Raw genomic sequence first — 13707 nt, 5'->3', positions numbered from 1 at the left:
TGGATTTTGGAATCCATGGGAGAACCTGGAATCAAACCATTAAAAGTACTGTAGCTCCTTAGAATTGTCATAAGTTGTAAGCTACTTGAAGGCACACAACAACAAATAACAACAACAATGCCCTCTCCAGCTTTCAGTTTGACAGCCTTAGCCCATTCATTTTCTTTCCTGCAAAGTAGAGGTGGATCCATGGATGCTCAGGTACTCTCTCTTCAGGGATGTAGCCAGGATTTTAGGAAGGGGGGGGGGGGTTCCAGACTAAGTGCCACCATTATAATGGGGCTTGGACGTGGCAGTGCAGCAGCACACACCATTCATTTTTCTAATGGAAAGGGGGGATCCGGACCCCAAGGACCCCCCCCCCAACTTGGCTACGTCCCTGCTCTCTTCTTGCTTATTCTGGAGAAAGTGGTATGAAAGTACATAGTTACACCAATGTATTTGGCCATAAGCAGCAATAAGTCTTAAGAACTTTCAGTCAAATAGCTGAAATTAGCATTCAAATGTATGACAATGCCATTCTGAACCAAGGGCTTTATTTCCAGCTCTGCGTTTGAACCATCACGTTAAGGGCATTTTCACAGTTAGGTTGTTCTCACTGCAGTAGTACGGACATGATATAGAAAGAGAGCTTGGTGTGACAATCTCAGTTGTAAGTTGAGCTTGACTTCCTCCTGGCTTCAGTGGTGAAATGACAGGGATGCAAGGAGTTGCTGCTGTTAACTACTCATCATGTTGACTTCAACCTAATGAGAGATCTCCAAGTCACCCTATCATCTACTGGCCTGCCCTGGGCTTGCAGACTCAGGGCTGTGGCTTCCTTTTTTGAATCTATCCATCTGGAATGTAGTCTTCCTCTTTGCCTTCTGTCTTACCAAATATTATTGTCTTTTGTGGTATGTCATGTCTTCCCCTGATATGGCGACAGTACAACAGTCTTAGTCATCTTGGGGTGACCTGCACCTGGCCCTTTCCACAGGGGATTGGGGCCAGGGCAGCCATACCAGCAGTCCCTGCAGCCCCAATCCAGTGCTTTTCCAGGCCACACAGAAGCGGCACGCTTCCCCATGGCCTGGAAAAGGGGTATCCTTGGGGCTGCATGCCCCCAGACACCCCGACAGGCACAGCCATGGGAGAAAGGGGCCACCCAGCCCCTTTCTCCCTGCCCTCATTCTCACTTACTGCAGGAGTGAAGAGCATGCTGAAAAGGAGCTCAGTTTCGGAGCTCCTTTCTGCACCGCAGATAGAGCGGTGCAAGCACCCTCCAGCAATGCAGCGATGTCACGCACACGCTGGTCCATGTGGAGGCAGTGCGTGGATGACACCATCATCACGTGCTGTGTATAGATGGGTGCTTATTCAAAATGGCGTCATCCATACAAACTAGGGCTGGGGAGCCTGCGGTTGCTGTGCACTCCCCAGCCCTAGTTTTGGCCTTAGGATGGTGCTTCCGCGCTGTCTGTATCAGGCCTTGGTTTCTAGGGAGAGTTCAGTCTTGGTTTGCTCTAGGGCCCATGTATTTGTCTCTGACTGTCCATGGTATCCATATTACTCTTCTACAACACCACATTTCAAATGAGTTGCTTCTCATCCTATCAGCTTTCTTCTCTGTCCAGCTTTCACAATCATACATAGAAACTGGAGATATGATGGCATGGAGAAGTCTAACATTAGTATTAAATGATATATCTTTACACTTCAGGATCTTGTCCTTCATCGCCGCCCTATCAAGCTCTAGTCTTCTGATTTCTTGACTGCAGTCTCCATTCTGATTAATGACTGAGCCAAGATATGGAAAAATCTTTATTTCAATGTCTTCATCATCTACTTTAAAGTTATGTAAATCATCTGTAGTCATTATTTTTATTTTCTTAATGGCTAATCGTAAACCTGCCTTTGCACTATTTTCCTTGACTTTCTTCAGTAATTGTTTTACGTCTTTGCTATTTTCTGCTAGTATCTTGATGTTGATGCAAGGAGTGCCAGGGCTCAGATTACCTTCAGGTTTTGAGGACAAAAATTAATGCCAATACAAAGACCAGCAGCTGATCAGAACTGTGCATAGATAGCATCTGCTTCAGTCTTGCAAAGGGCAAACCTGAACAGCAAAGGGATGCTGGACCACTTCCACTTTGGATCAAATGCCTGAAACATTTTAAGTTTGCCCTCACCTTCTTTGGTCTCTGGATTACTATTGCCAGCTACATTTTTTAACCCACCATGCTATGATTCTATGCCAATTCCAAGGTTTTTGGAGGGTGAGAGAGGAGGGCATGTGACTGACTGAAAGGATCTTTAACATTACTCTGTTATAGGCCTATGATTCCACTTTTAATTGCAATGGTTCTAACATATGGAATCCTGGGATTTGCGTTTTAGGGAAGGGCACTTAGAATTCTCAGCCAAAGAGCTCCTCTAGTGTCTCTCTGTATGTGTGTCCGTGTGTGTGTCTGTGCAATCAGCTTTGCTTGTTGACTTAGGGCAACCCTGTGAATTTAATAGCGTTTTCTTAGAATATTCAGAGGTGGTTTTGCCAGTTCTTTCCTCTGACCAATCTACAAATTCCAGAATTCCATAGGATGCAGCCATGGTAGTTAAAATGGAAACATAGAACTATAACTGTGTATTATGAAAGCACTGTAACTATATTTAAAAACCACAATTGAGCTCATTAATGTATTGATTTATTCAAATCAAGGGAAGCCAGTAGATGTCATTTGACAATTGCCACTGTTCTTGAAACGTTTCTAACTATCACCTCTATCACTTCCACAGGCATGTTTGGTAAGAACTTAGGATGCTCATCTTGCCAGTTTCCTGCAATATGATGATTCCTCGATTTAAATTGCCTCGGAAATTAATCTTATCTCTGAATCAGCATTTTGAATTGCGGGCCTGATCTATGTTTTTACCTTCAGCTGTATGTTTGTTTAATAGAGGCTGGAATTTCAGCCAACACAGAATGAGACTTGTTCAGCTGGTTGGACCTGCCACTAATGACGCCACTAGGACATGCCATCTGAGGATAACTGAGCCCTGCCCCTGTCCAGATCAATTCACTGCATTCCAGTTGGTTGCCTTATGCTCCCTTTCCTGCTACTAACACTGTGAGAATGCTGTGGTTTTGTTGTGAATTTTTCATCTGCAGAACTCACGTTCATTATCCTTCTTTTCGTAGGTGGAGAAACTGAGACTAAGACAGACTGAATTATTAGCCCAGGGTGATGTAGTGAGTTACCACATGAAGTGGAACATTCCTAATATCTAGCCTCCTGTCCTACCCAGTTATATTCTCTCTTTCTCTTTCTCTCTCAATTTCCTGTGAGCCTTTTCTTCCTTAGAATCCTAAAGAAGGAAAAACAAATCTTCCTCATCCTATTCCTTTATTGTTCTATGGCTTTCCTTTGCCATGTTTTCCATCCTGAATCCCTGTTTAATTATGATAATTTCTTAAATTAATTAATTAAAGAATTTTAGCATGCAGCTTGGCTTAAGTTTCGGTTCCTTAATTTCATTTATGTTTCCTCTACACTTTCATTGTTGATGCACAAATGTGCATTTATAAAATACTAAAAAAAAGGTAATCGTAATGTGATTTATTTATTTATTTATTTAATCAGGGAAAGCAGCTATGGCCTCGAAATGTTTTCTAGACTGCAACTCCCAATATTGGTCACTCTCTTGCTTGCTAAGGCTGAAAAGAATTACAATCTAACAGTGGAAGGAGCTGTAGTTGCCTACGCATTGGATTATAAGATCAGATTTAAGTGGGTTGGGGCTCTGGAGCATTCCCAAAACCAGGGTCCTTATTCTGGACATGTGTGAGCTGCTCTGGGTGAGATAGCAAAGAAATTAATTTTTTTTAAAAGAAACAATAAATAAAGTTCAGTAACCTACAACACTAAAATTTTCCTGTGCAAATTTTTGTGAACCTGCAGTGAGACTAGAGCCCGATCTCATCCTTCTTTACTCACTTACAAAAGTAACACAAAAATGTGATGATAACAGAAACAGCAGGATGTTTAGAAAGTGACATTTTAAAAGCAGCTTAAAATATGGAACTACGGATCAATCAGGACTGTCATCACCAAATCAGCACAATTGAAGGGAATGAGGTGATCTAAGACCCCAAACAGTTGAATGGGCTTTATAATAAATAAGCCCCAGCATCTGGAACTGTATTTAGAAGTAAGGTAGCTAATGCTTTTAATGCAATCAAGACTACAATCATTTCAACATTACATTTGTTGTTGTTTTTGTTGTGCTGTTTTAACAGAGTAAATATAACCAATGCCATGTAGAAAAGGGGAAGAGTGAGTGGGAACAGAAGGCTGTGGCCAAACTGTGCCATATTTCATATAAACATTAAGGAAAAAATAACACCTCAGTATTGCAGTGAAGAACTCGAAAGCATCAATTCCACCTTGAAAACAGGGACCTGGTTTGAATTGCAAAATCAGATAAGGTCTTGATTTCTCATACTAGGTAATGTCACTTGGCTTTATAATCTATTTATCATTTCCCTCATTCCACCGTGTATGGGCTACAGTACAGTAAAAGCGCATCATAGTTTTTCTTTCCTGATTTTATAATTCATTTTTTAAAGACTGGCTTTATTACTTTTACTATAACAAAGCTCCTAACATTAAATTCACTTTCCAGGGGATATGGTACTTTATATAACATTTACTGGTTTGTTAGCTTTTTCTCTTCTTTTTTTAAATCTTTGGTATCATAAAGACTATTCCCAGCTGGAGCTTACCCACAAAACCAGTCACTGAATGCTATGTCAAAACCTGTCTAAAAGTCTCCCTAAATTAATGAATCTACTCTAATTGGGATTGGCAATTAGATTTTACCCAAATACTTGTCTAGGAAATTGCAAATTTATTTTCATTATTCAAAGTTATAGCTGTGTTAGGCTGTAGAATTAGTATGCAAAGAGATCTTGTAGCACCTTTGAGACCGACCGAAAGAAGTTGGTAGCATGAGATTTCGTAGACTTCAGTCAACTTCCTCAGATCTTTTAATGATGTAATTCTTATGTCATCAAAACCTGGCACTGTGTAGGTAATAGAAACATAAGCATGACAAGAATTTAGGTGGTCACTTTTTCTTCTATACGTTACCTTAAAGAAATGACCCTCAAAATTACATTTGTTTCAGTGGTCACCACCCCTCCACTGAGCCAATTAGTTTCCTCATAGACACAGAGAAACCTCTTGGCCTTCATGTTGCTAAGTGAACGTTTCAGGCATTTCACAAAAGGTAAGCTCTAAAGATCCTAAATACTGTGAAAGTGTCCGATCCTATTTAATCTTCGAAGCTAAAGAGTGTCAGTCCTGATTGGAAGGGAGACCGCCAGGAAATACTAAGTGCTATAAGCTATATTTCAGAGGAAGGAACAGGCAAAACCAGGTCCAAATATTTATTGCCTAAGAGAATGCTATGAAGTTAATGAGGTCTCCATAAACCAACAGGTAACCTGAAGGATATACTTCATTTTTAAGCTCTAAAAGAAATAACAAATATCCTTCATCTTCTGTGTACACTACAAAGGTGTAGTAAAACCTTTTTCTCCTTGACACCCTACTTGCAGTATGGCCTCTAGCAAGCATATATAGGGCAGTGCCCTAGGACAGGTACTAGGCCTGGGTGTCATCAGCAGAGATGAATGGAGTAACCTAGATTAGGGTGCATGCCTAAAATTCTATGTCTCACAGCATCCTGCTTCTTGGTAGCTGTGATAAATCCTGAGGTTACTCAGGTAAGGGCTGGTATGTGTAGGAATGCCAAGGAAAAATGATGAGTGATTGGACAACGGAAGGGATAATACATATGCCCCATCCTACCTCACTGAAGTATTATTCCATGGTTCAATGACAAGGATTAGTAATCCAGTTGGAGTTGTAGTTTTTAAATTCTGAATATGTATTTTTAAAATAGCAGAATCCATTCAGGCCTACTGATTTTGTATGGTGTGTGTTTGCTTTTATATGGCCAGGTGCAAAAAACAAAAACAAAAGAGGGGAAAAAAACCATATACCAACCTTAAGAAACATACTCTTTCTTAGTTTCTGCCACCACCTTCCTCTCCTCTCTTACTTCTGAGTAGGAAAGAACTTGCGGCTGCTGCCACACTGCAGAATTAATGCAGTTTAATACTACTCAACAACCATAGTTCTGTCTTATGGGATCCTAGGATTTGTAGTTTGTTGTAGCACACAAGCTCCCTGACAGAAAAGGCTAACTATCTCACAATAGTACAAATCCCTGAATTCCATAGCATTGAGCCATAGCAGTTAAAGCAGTGTCAAACTACATTAATTCTGCAGTGTAGAAGCAGCCACTTGTGGGACTGGTCTGTCTTCTGTGTCTGGTGGCTTTGCAGGCCAGGCAGAAATGCCAGTCTCAGCTGTCCAGCCAGCAGTTCTGCCAAACCTGGAAGAGACTCTTGAAATAAGAGGATGATTGTTAAAAATGATTTGCACTAGGTGTCAAATATACTAGGTACACTACTGTGAAATGTTGGAGGTTGTGGAACTGGAATACTATTGCACTTCTACCAGCACTAGACCACTAGCTTCATTCTGAATATTCAGGAAAAAGAGTAGGAAATATATATGTTCGTCTTCTCCCTTACCTGCATTGGAGAAGGGACTGTAATGTAGTCTGCAAAGAAGATGGCATCTAGCAATGGGCAAATTCTGATTGCCACCCTGGCTACCCAGGGGACATGTAATCGTAAACTTTACCTTTATAGCAAGGTTTCCTTGGCTTTCCCCCACTTTTTGATGGGATATCATAGAGGAAATTAAGACAGTTAATGGAAACAGTGGATCAGGAGTTGGGGGCTTATGTTTTTACAGATGTTGTTACACAGCAACACACATCAGCCCAGTATACCCAAGGTAAGGAATACTGAGACCTTTGGAGGTAACATTTGGAAGGCAACACAATTCTCACACAATTCCAGCTTTTAAAAAAAAAGCCCTCCAAGGGGATGTGGCAACAGCCAGACCAAAATACGCTAAATACACACCACAAAAGAGGCACCAGCCATACTTGGATGAGTCGGGATGTCTCCTTCTCCACAGACAAGACTGAACAATCATGATAAGTGACTAACTTGACATTGTGAAGTCGAAGGCTTTCATGGCCGACATCCATAGTTTTTTGTGGGTTTTTTGGGCTATGTGGCCATGTTCTAGAAGAGTTTATTCCTGACATTTCAGAGAATCTCTGAAGATGCCAGCCACAGATGCTGGCAAAACGTCAGGAATAAACTCTTCTAGAACATGGCCACATAGCCCAAAAAAACCACAAAAAACTAACTTGACATTCTTTGGGAGGGAAGGTGACTGACATCTAGGGGGAAATAACATGCTGTGGTATCTGTCTGCGAAAAGCAGCTTCTGCTCAGGCATAATGGTGTGTTGTATAATGCCTGGTGAAGGTTGTACGATAGCCCATGAGGCTGCTTTGTATGTCTCAGAAAAACATGCTTTAGAAAAGAACGCTGATCTTATTCCAGTTCTGGCTGAGTAGTTTGTAACTTACCCAGGCTTTGATAACTGCATAGTATAGATTGTGTCTCTTTTATCTGGAATTCTGAAATTTGAAATACTCCAAAATCCAAACTTGTCCACACGGGTGGCTGAGATAGTGACACATTTGCTTTTTGATGGCTTAGTGTACACAAACTTTGTTTCATGCACAAGTTTTTTTTAAAAAAAATATTGTGTATAAAATCTATGTATATACAGTAACATGTACACAAAACATAACTGATTTTAATGTTTGCACTTGGAGATCCCATCTCCAAGATATCTCATTATTTATATGCAAATATTTCAAAATCTGAAAAAATCTGAAATCCAAAACACTTCTGGTTCTAAGCATGATTGTTCAACCACTTGGTTATAGTAAAAATAGTGACCTTGCTCCTCAGATAACAGAAAAAAGGGGATTCTGAAAGTCTAAAGAATACTCTCTTAATATAAATCTGAATCTTCTACCTACTTCCAATTTGTGAAACATGGAGGATGAGAGGGATTCAGAAAAGATCAGATAAAATGAGATTCTGAGTAATAGAATGGAATTCTAGAATTGGCTTAAAGGAAGGAGTCAGTATCAAAAAATACACAGATGTTTGCTTGCAAGTGCTTCCAGATCTGAAATTCTCATGGCTAAAGTTGCCGCCACTAAAACCCCCCAAAAATCTTCACAATAAGAAGCAATCTTGGAGAATCCAAGATGGAAGGATAAGTAGAACAGTTGGACTAATAAGTGATACCCCACAAAAGAACATTTTCAGGTCTGGATGGGGCTCAAAGGTTATTTGGATTTATATGTTATTATAGTTACAGTCTGCCTTTCTTATACACAGATTTTTTATACACGGATTCAAGAATCCACGGTTTGAAAATGTTCCAAAAAAGTATAAATTTCAAATTGCCATTTTTATAAGGGACACCATTTTGCTATGTCATTATATTGAATGGGACTTGAGCATACACGGATTTTGTTATACACGGGTGATCTTGGAACCAAACCCCAGCATATAGCAAGGGTCCACTGTACTTATATTCCATGTTTCTCCCAGAATTGGGACTCAAGGCAGCTTACAATTTAAAAAGGACAAGGCAGCTAAATCTTAACAAAATTTAACATTAAAATGGAATTAAGCTATTCACAATATTACAGTGATTTAAAACTGCACTTTAAAAAGATAAACTGTAACTAAAAGATTAAAAAGCAATAAAAATAGTTCGGTTTACAACAGTACAGCACTCTTAGCCCATTCTTTAAAAATTCTCTGCTTTGTTGGAATAAAATATCTTTGCTGACAGGACAGAAGGGAGTGAGTCATCCAGCCCCCCTTGCAAAGGGAGTTCCAGAGGCAAGGGACAGCCACCAAGAAGGTCCTGTCTTGCGTCCCCAACAAACACATTTGTGACAGTGGTGGGACTGACAGAAGGGCCTCTCCTGATAATATGGCAACAAGGCGAGATGCCAAATTGCCATTTTGAGAAGGACTTCAAAGGAAAATGGAGGTATTAGGGCTTGCTGTGGGGAAAGGGTGAGTCCTGCAGGGGGGAGAATTGGTGCCTGCCTTCCCCACAGTTGCCTACCCCTGTAGTAGGGGCAGTTTTAATTATAAGGGCAAATTCCTCATGTGCCTGTAAAAGGACACATTAAAATGTTTTTCACCCAGATCTTTTAGGGGAACATCACCCTTCTGTAGAGCCAGAGCTATGGTCAGAAACTTCAACTGGTACTGGTACACCAAGCAAAGCGACTCTTTCACTGTGCTAGGAAATAAGAATTTGAGCTATATTTGTTCTTTTCTTACCCTGTGCAACCCATGCAGCCATCATCAGCTTGTCAAAGTTTGGTGGCAAGGGAGCATCTTGTTAGAAACCTTGGACTCTGGAAACATTGTGGTCCCTCAGACTCAGATGTGGCAAGCCTTCTGGGGCTGTCTGTCATCGGTGGATATGCAGCAAAGCCACCAAATGTGCATGCCATTCACATTAAACAGCCTGCAAGAAGTAGACTTTTCTACCTGACCTGAGGCAGAATTGTCACAATGACATTTGTCAGACCAGACCTGGAGGGACAAAGAATGAACAAAAGCTAAACCCACTTCTTTATTCTGTACAGACTGAGTCACAGTGCCTGAAGCTTTCAGATTTAGGAAGGAGTGAGAATATTTTGCAGGCTAAGAGGAGGCTTTAGAAGATCACTAGTCACCTTTCTGTGACCCTTGGAAGAAAGGGACAGAGACTCCATGGGTTATACCACCTGGACCTTTTTTATGATGGAGCCAGGCAAGTTGGGGCACTCTGCTCATTTCAGGAACCATCTGTTAGCCCTCTCACAGTGGCAGAATTTACAGATTTAGGAGTCCTTTCATTTACAAGTCCTCACTGAACAGTGTGGTGTAGTGGTTTGAGTGTTGGACTATGACCCTTGAGATCAGGATTCAATTCCCTGCTTGGCCATGAAACCCACTGGGTGACCTTGGGCAAGTCACATGCTCTCAGCCACAGGGGAAGGCAATGACAAACCTCCAGGACTCCTCTGAATAAATCTTGCCAGAAAACCCCATGATAAGTTTGCCTTAGAGTTGGTGTAAGTCAGAAACAACTTGAAAGCACACAACAAGAACAACTTAATAATAGGAGTTGGATTTGTGGAGTGGGCATTAACACCTCACAGTGGTAGCTCAAATGCCATTAAGTCAGCTAACCAAAAAAAAAAAAAAAAAAAAAAAAAAATAGTGATGAGAAACCAAAATAGCTATCTACCATTTGAAATTGAGTAAAAAAGCCATTCTGAGCAAAGTCAGGATGAAACTGCAAATCATTTCCCTGCAATGTGAAAAGATACATTGGTTAGGGCTTTGAAGCAGTTCTTTTTCACAACACTAGTGAAATGTTCACACCTTACATCAGTTCTTCCTAGTCCCTCCTCTCATTGGTTCATCAGAATCCTACATGTCTTGGTTTGCTTCTTCAACATCCATAGTGAGCAATGTGACTCCTCACTGTGCTTTTAAAGTCAAGCTTAGTGGCCACAAAGGCATGGTTAGGAGATCTGGTTGCAATTCTAGACTCAGAGGGCTCAAACCATTAGGAAACCAACTGTTTCCATTTCAAAGGCTTGTAATGCAACAAGTACAGTGAGTAAAACTGGCTTTTGTTCTTCCACACAGTTGCTTAGTGAGCTACAGGGAGTCTTCAGAACATGAATATGAAGAATGGACAAATTGTCAAGTCCTGTTGATCTCCTTACCCAGCTTTGAGGATCTTGCCAAGATTTTCTACACAGTTGCCATGCCAAAGGCAATAAAGGAGGAGAAAGGAAAAGCAGACCAGACTTCTTTTTTAAAGAATAAAATGTTAGTATTTATTTATTAAAATATTTGTATCTCATCCTACATCATACAGTCTCAGGGAGGTGTACAAAAAAACCTTCAACCAAATAAAACAATCTTTTATTTGCATATTAAACAATTTTAAAGACTGTTAAAAGCTGTAACATGTGCAAATTTGGGTAAAATCAATTATGCCCCAATGGCTTTAAGGAAAAACCAGGTTTTAATTGATGCCATCTGTGTTGGCACCAGTTGGCCCTCTGAGGTATTCTGTGACTGGGATGCCACAACAGAGAAGGCCCTCTCCCATTTCATCTGAAGGTATATTGCCCATGATGGTGAGGCACCAAGGAGGACTCCTCCTCCAGATCTTAATCCTCAGACAGGTCTACAGAGGGAGAGGTGAGCAGGTTGAAAGGAGGAGCCGAACAGTGAAGAGAATGTATTGTGAACATGGGGCAAGAAGGTCAGTGCAAAGGTTAAGACTGTGTGACCCCTGGCTCTCCTGAGTAAGAATGGTATTAACGCATGGCTCCTTCTCCACTGGCAGAGAAACTGTGGGTCAAGCTAGGTGTTTTTTTTAAAATGGCTTAGACCATTTCTCCATGATACAGAAGTGGAAGATAACTGGTGACCACTTTCATATTTATTAGAGGATTCCCCCCCCCTTACATAAACACAGAGCCACTATTCACAATTGTGTATTTGTCACTTAACCTCAGTGACTTCCTGGATTCAACTTCGAAGTGTCAATAAAGGGAGTAGGCCTGTTATATATGCAATACCCCATGGCATGCAGAGATTGTCACAACAGTCAGGAATCTTTTTCTTTCTTTCTCAAGCCCATTGAGCAACTTCCTGCTGAGGAAAATCAGCTATTATTTCTGTAGGAGGAAAGAGAGAGCAGGGCATTTCCCCACATAGCAAACTACTATCCCTCCTGCTGTGGAGTGGCACCACTCATACAGAGGTGCTTGAAAACCATGGAGAATCTGGATGCTGCTATCCTGAGTTGTAAAGAAGGAATCTCATGAAAACATTGGTAGCTACAATGAGTTAATACATATATTTACATATTTGCTTCACATCGTGCCCAAAATAAAGGTTTGGGTTGTTTTTTTTAAATGAAGAAAGAAAGTTATGCATTCCAGCCCATATGAGCAAGTCCCACAGGACCCATTCCCCTATTTGGCAACTCCTTGATGCAATCTGCTTCTGTGACAACAACTTACGTACAGTTGCCCCTCCGTTTTCACGGACTTCAAATCTTCGTCCTTTGCCCGTTCGTGGGTGGCAAACAGAGGGGGACAAAATAGGGCGTGCTGCCATTCAAGCCAATGGGGCTTGAATACTGGCAAATTTCCATTTTTGCAGGGGGTTCCGGAACGATTCCCCCACGAAAATGGAGGGTCTGCTGTATAGTTTTTAAAATTGGTACTGTATTTGTATCCCTTTTAATATCACCAATTACGTGTTGCCATACAAATGAAGGATGGAGGCTGAGTATGTATAGTATTATGTATACATGTATATCCCCTGATGTAATTTAAGGATGTGCTAGTCTGGAAATTCAGTATGCAAAGGGATCTCATGTATCTGAGGAAGTAGGCTCAAGCCTATGAAAGCTTATGCTACCAGCTTCTTTCTCTGTTAGTCTCAAAGGTGCTACCAGAACCCTGATGTAATTATTACTGTTACTCAGTCTGTGTGTGTTTATTTTTCTTTCTGAGTACCTCAAGATATATAGTAGCAAATGGATCAACATACATGTGTTTCATCAGAGCTAAATTTCTGGGACAAGCTTAAATGATCATTTCTCATGACTAGTACAACACAATGATAACACTAGCTGGTCACCAGAAACTCCACTGTATGTGATCTTGGAGAGGATCAGGAGCCAGTAAGTTTAAAGACAATGTCCAATTCAATATTAAAAGCAAACCCAAACTGGTTCATGTGGTGTCAGTCATTCACAGTATACATGCTTCACAAGGTGCCAAGTTCAATTCCTGGTATCTCTAAATACAGCTAGTAAAATCTGAAAGCCTAGCTCAGGATAAGGATACTATTAAGATGCAAGTCCAGGATGAGATAGCTATAAGATGGCTAATAAACAAACTAAGTCCAGCAGCCTAGCTAGACTCTGAATTCTAGATCATAACTCAAGATTTAGTCTGGAATCTGCCCATGGTCAGGGAAAAAATGGAACAGGAGCCTGGAATCTGAAATGAGATTCACGGCTGGACCAAGGCACACAATGCCAAATAGGAAGCAAATTCTGGAACCAGATTTAGTTTGATGTTATATGGCAGGTTACTCTCAGGGAAGCACTTTTTGGTTTTCTACTCAGTGCAAGTGAATCCCAGGCAGAAAAGCATTTTCATCATTTCAGGAGGCTCCTCCCTCCCTAACTGTCATCTTTCGGCCTCTGGGGGAGAGAGAAGGCTGGCCCAGTACCATCAGGGGCTGGCCTGAAGAAGGAGGCTCCTCCCTCCCTAACTGTCATCATTCGGCCTCTGAGGGAGAGAGTAGGCTGGCCCAGCCTGAAGAAGAAGAGCCCTCCCTCCGGTCCATCTGCCTTGGTCCAGGCCTCAGAGGGAGAGAAGAATGCTGGACCTGATTCCCTCCCTCCCCCCCTCCAACAGGTCCTTCTCCTTTTGTGTCGTGTCTTTTAGATTGTAAGCCTGTGGGCAGGGAATTGTCTGTTATCCCCTCTATTGTAAACCACTCGGATTCCCAGTGATTGGGCGGTATATAAATAAAACCTATTATTATTATTATTATTATTATTATTATTATTATTATTATTATTATTATTATTATTA

The 13707-nt window shown here is 41.1% G+C and overlaps 1 protein-coding gene across 4 annotated transcripts in view; it reads right to left on the bottom strand.

Moving 5' to 3' along the window:
- The window catches only part of LOC121923844 (MYCBP associated protein), a 74726-nt gene that overhangs the window by 59845 nt on the left and 1174 nt on the right, over positions 1-13707 (bottom strand). The window lies entirely within an intron of this gene.

The sequence above is a fragment of the Sceloporus undulatus genome, chromosome 2 (genome assembly GCF_019175285.1).
Source record: "Sceloporus undulatus isolate JIND9_A2432 ecotype Alabama chromosome 2, SceUnd_v1.1, whole genome shotgun sequence".
Classification (NCBI taxonomy): Eukaryota; Metazoa; Chordata; class Lepidosauria; order Squamata; family Phrynosomatidae; genus Sceloporus; species Sceloporus undulatus.
This window is presented reverse-complemented; position numbering and strand designations above follow the sequence as displayed.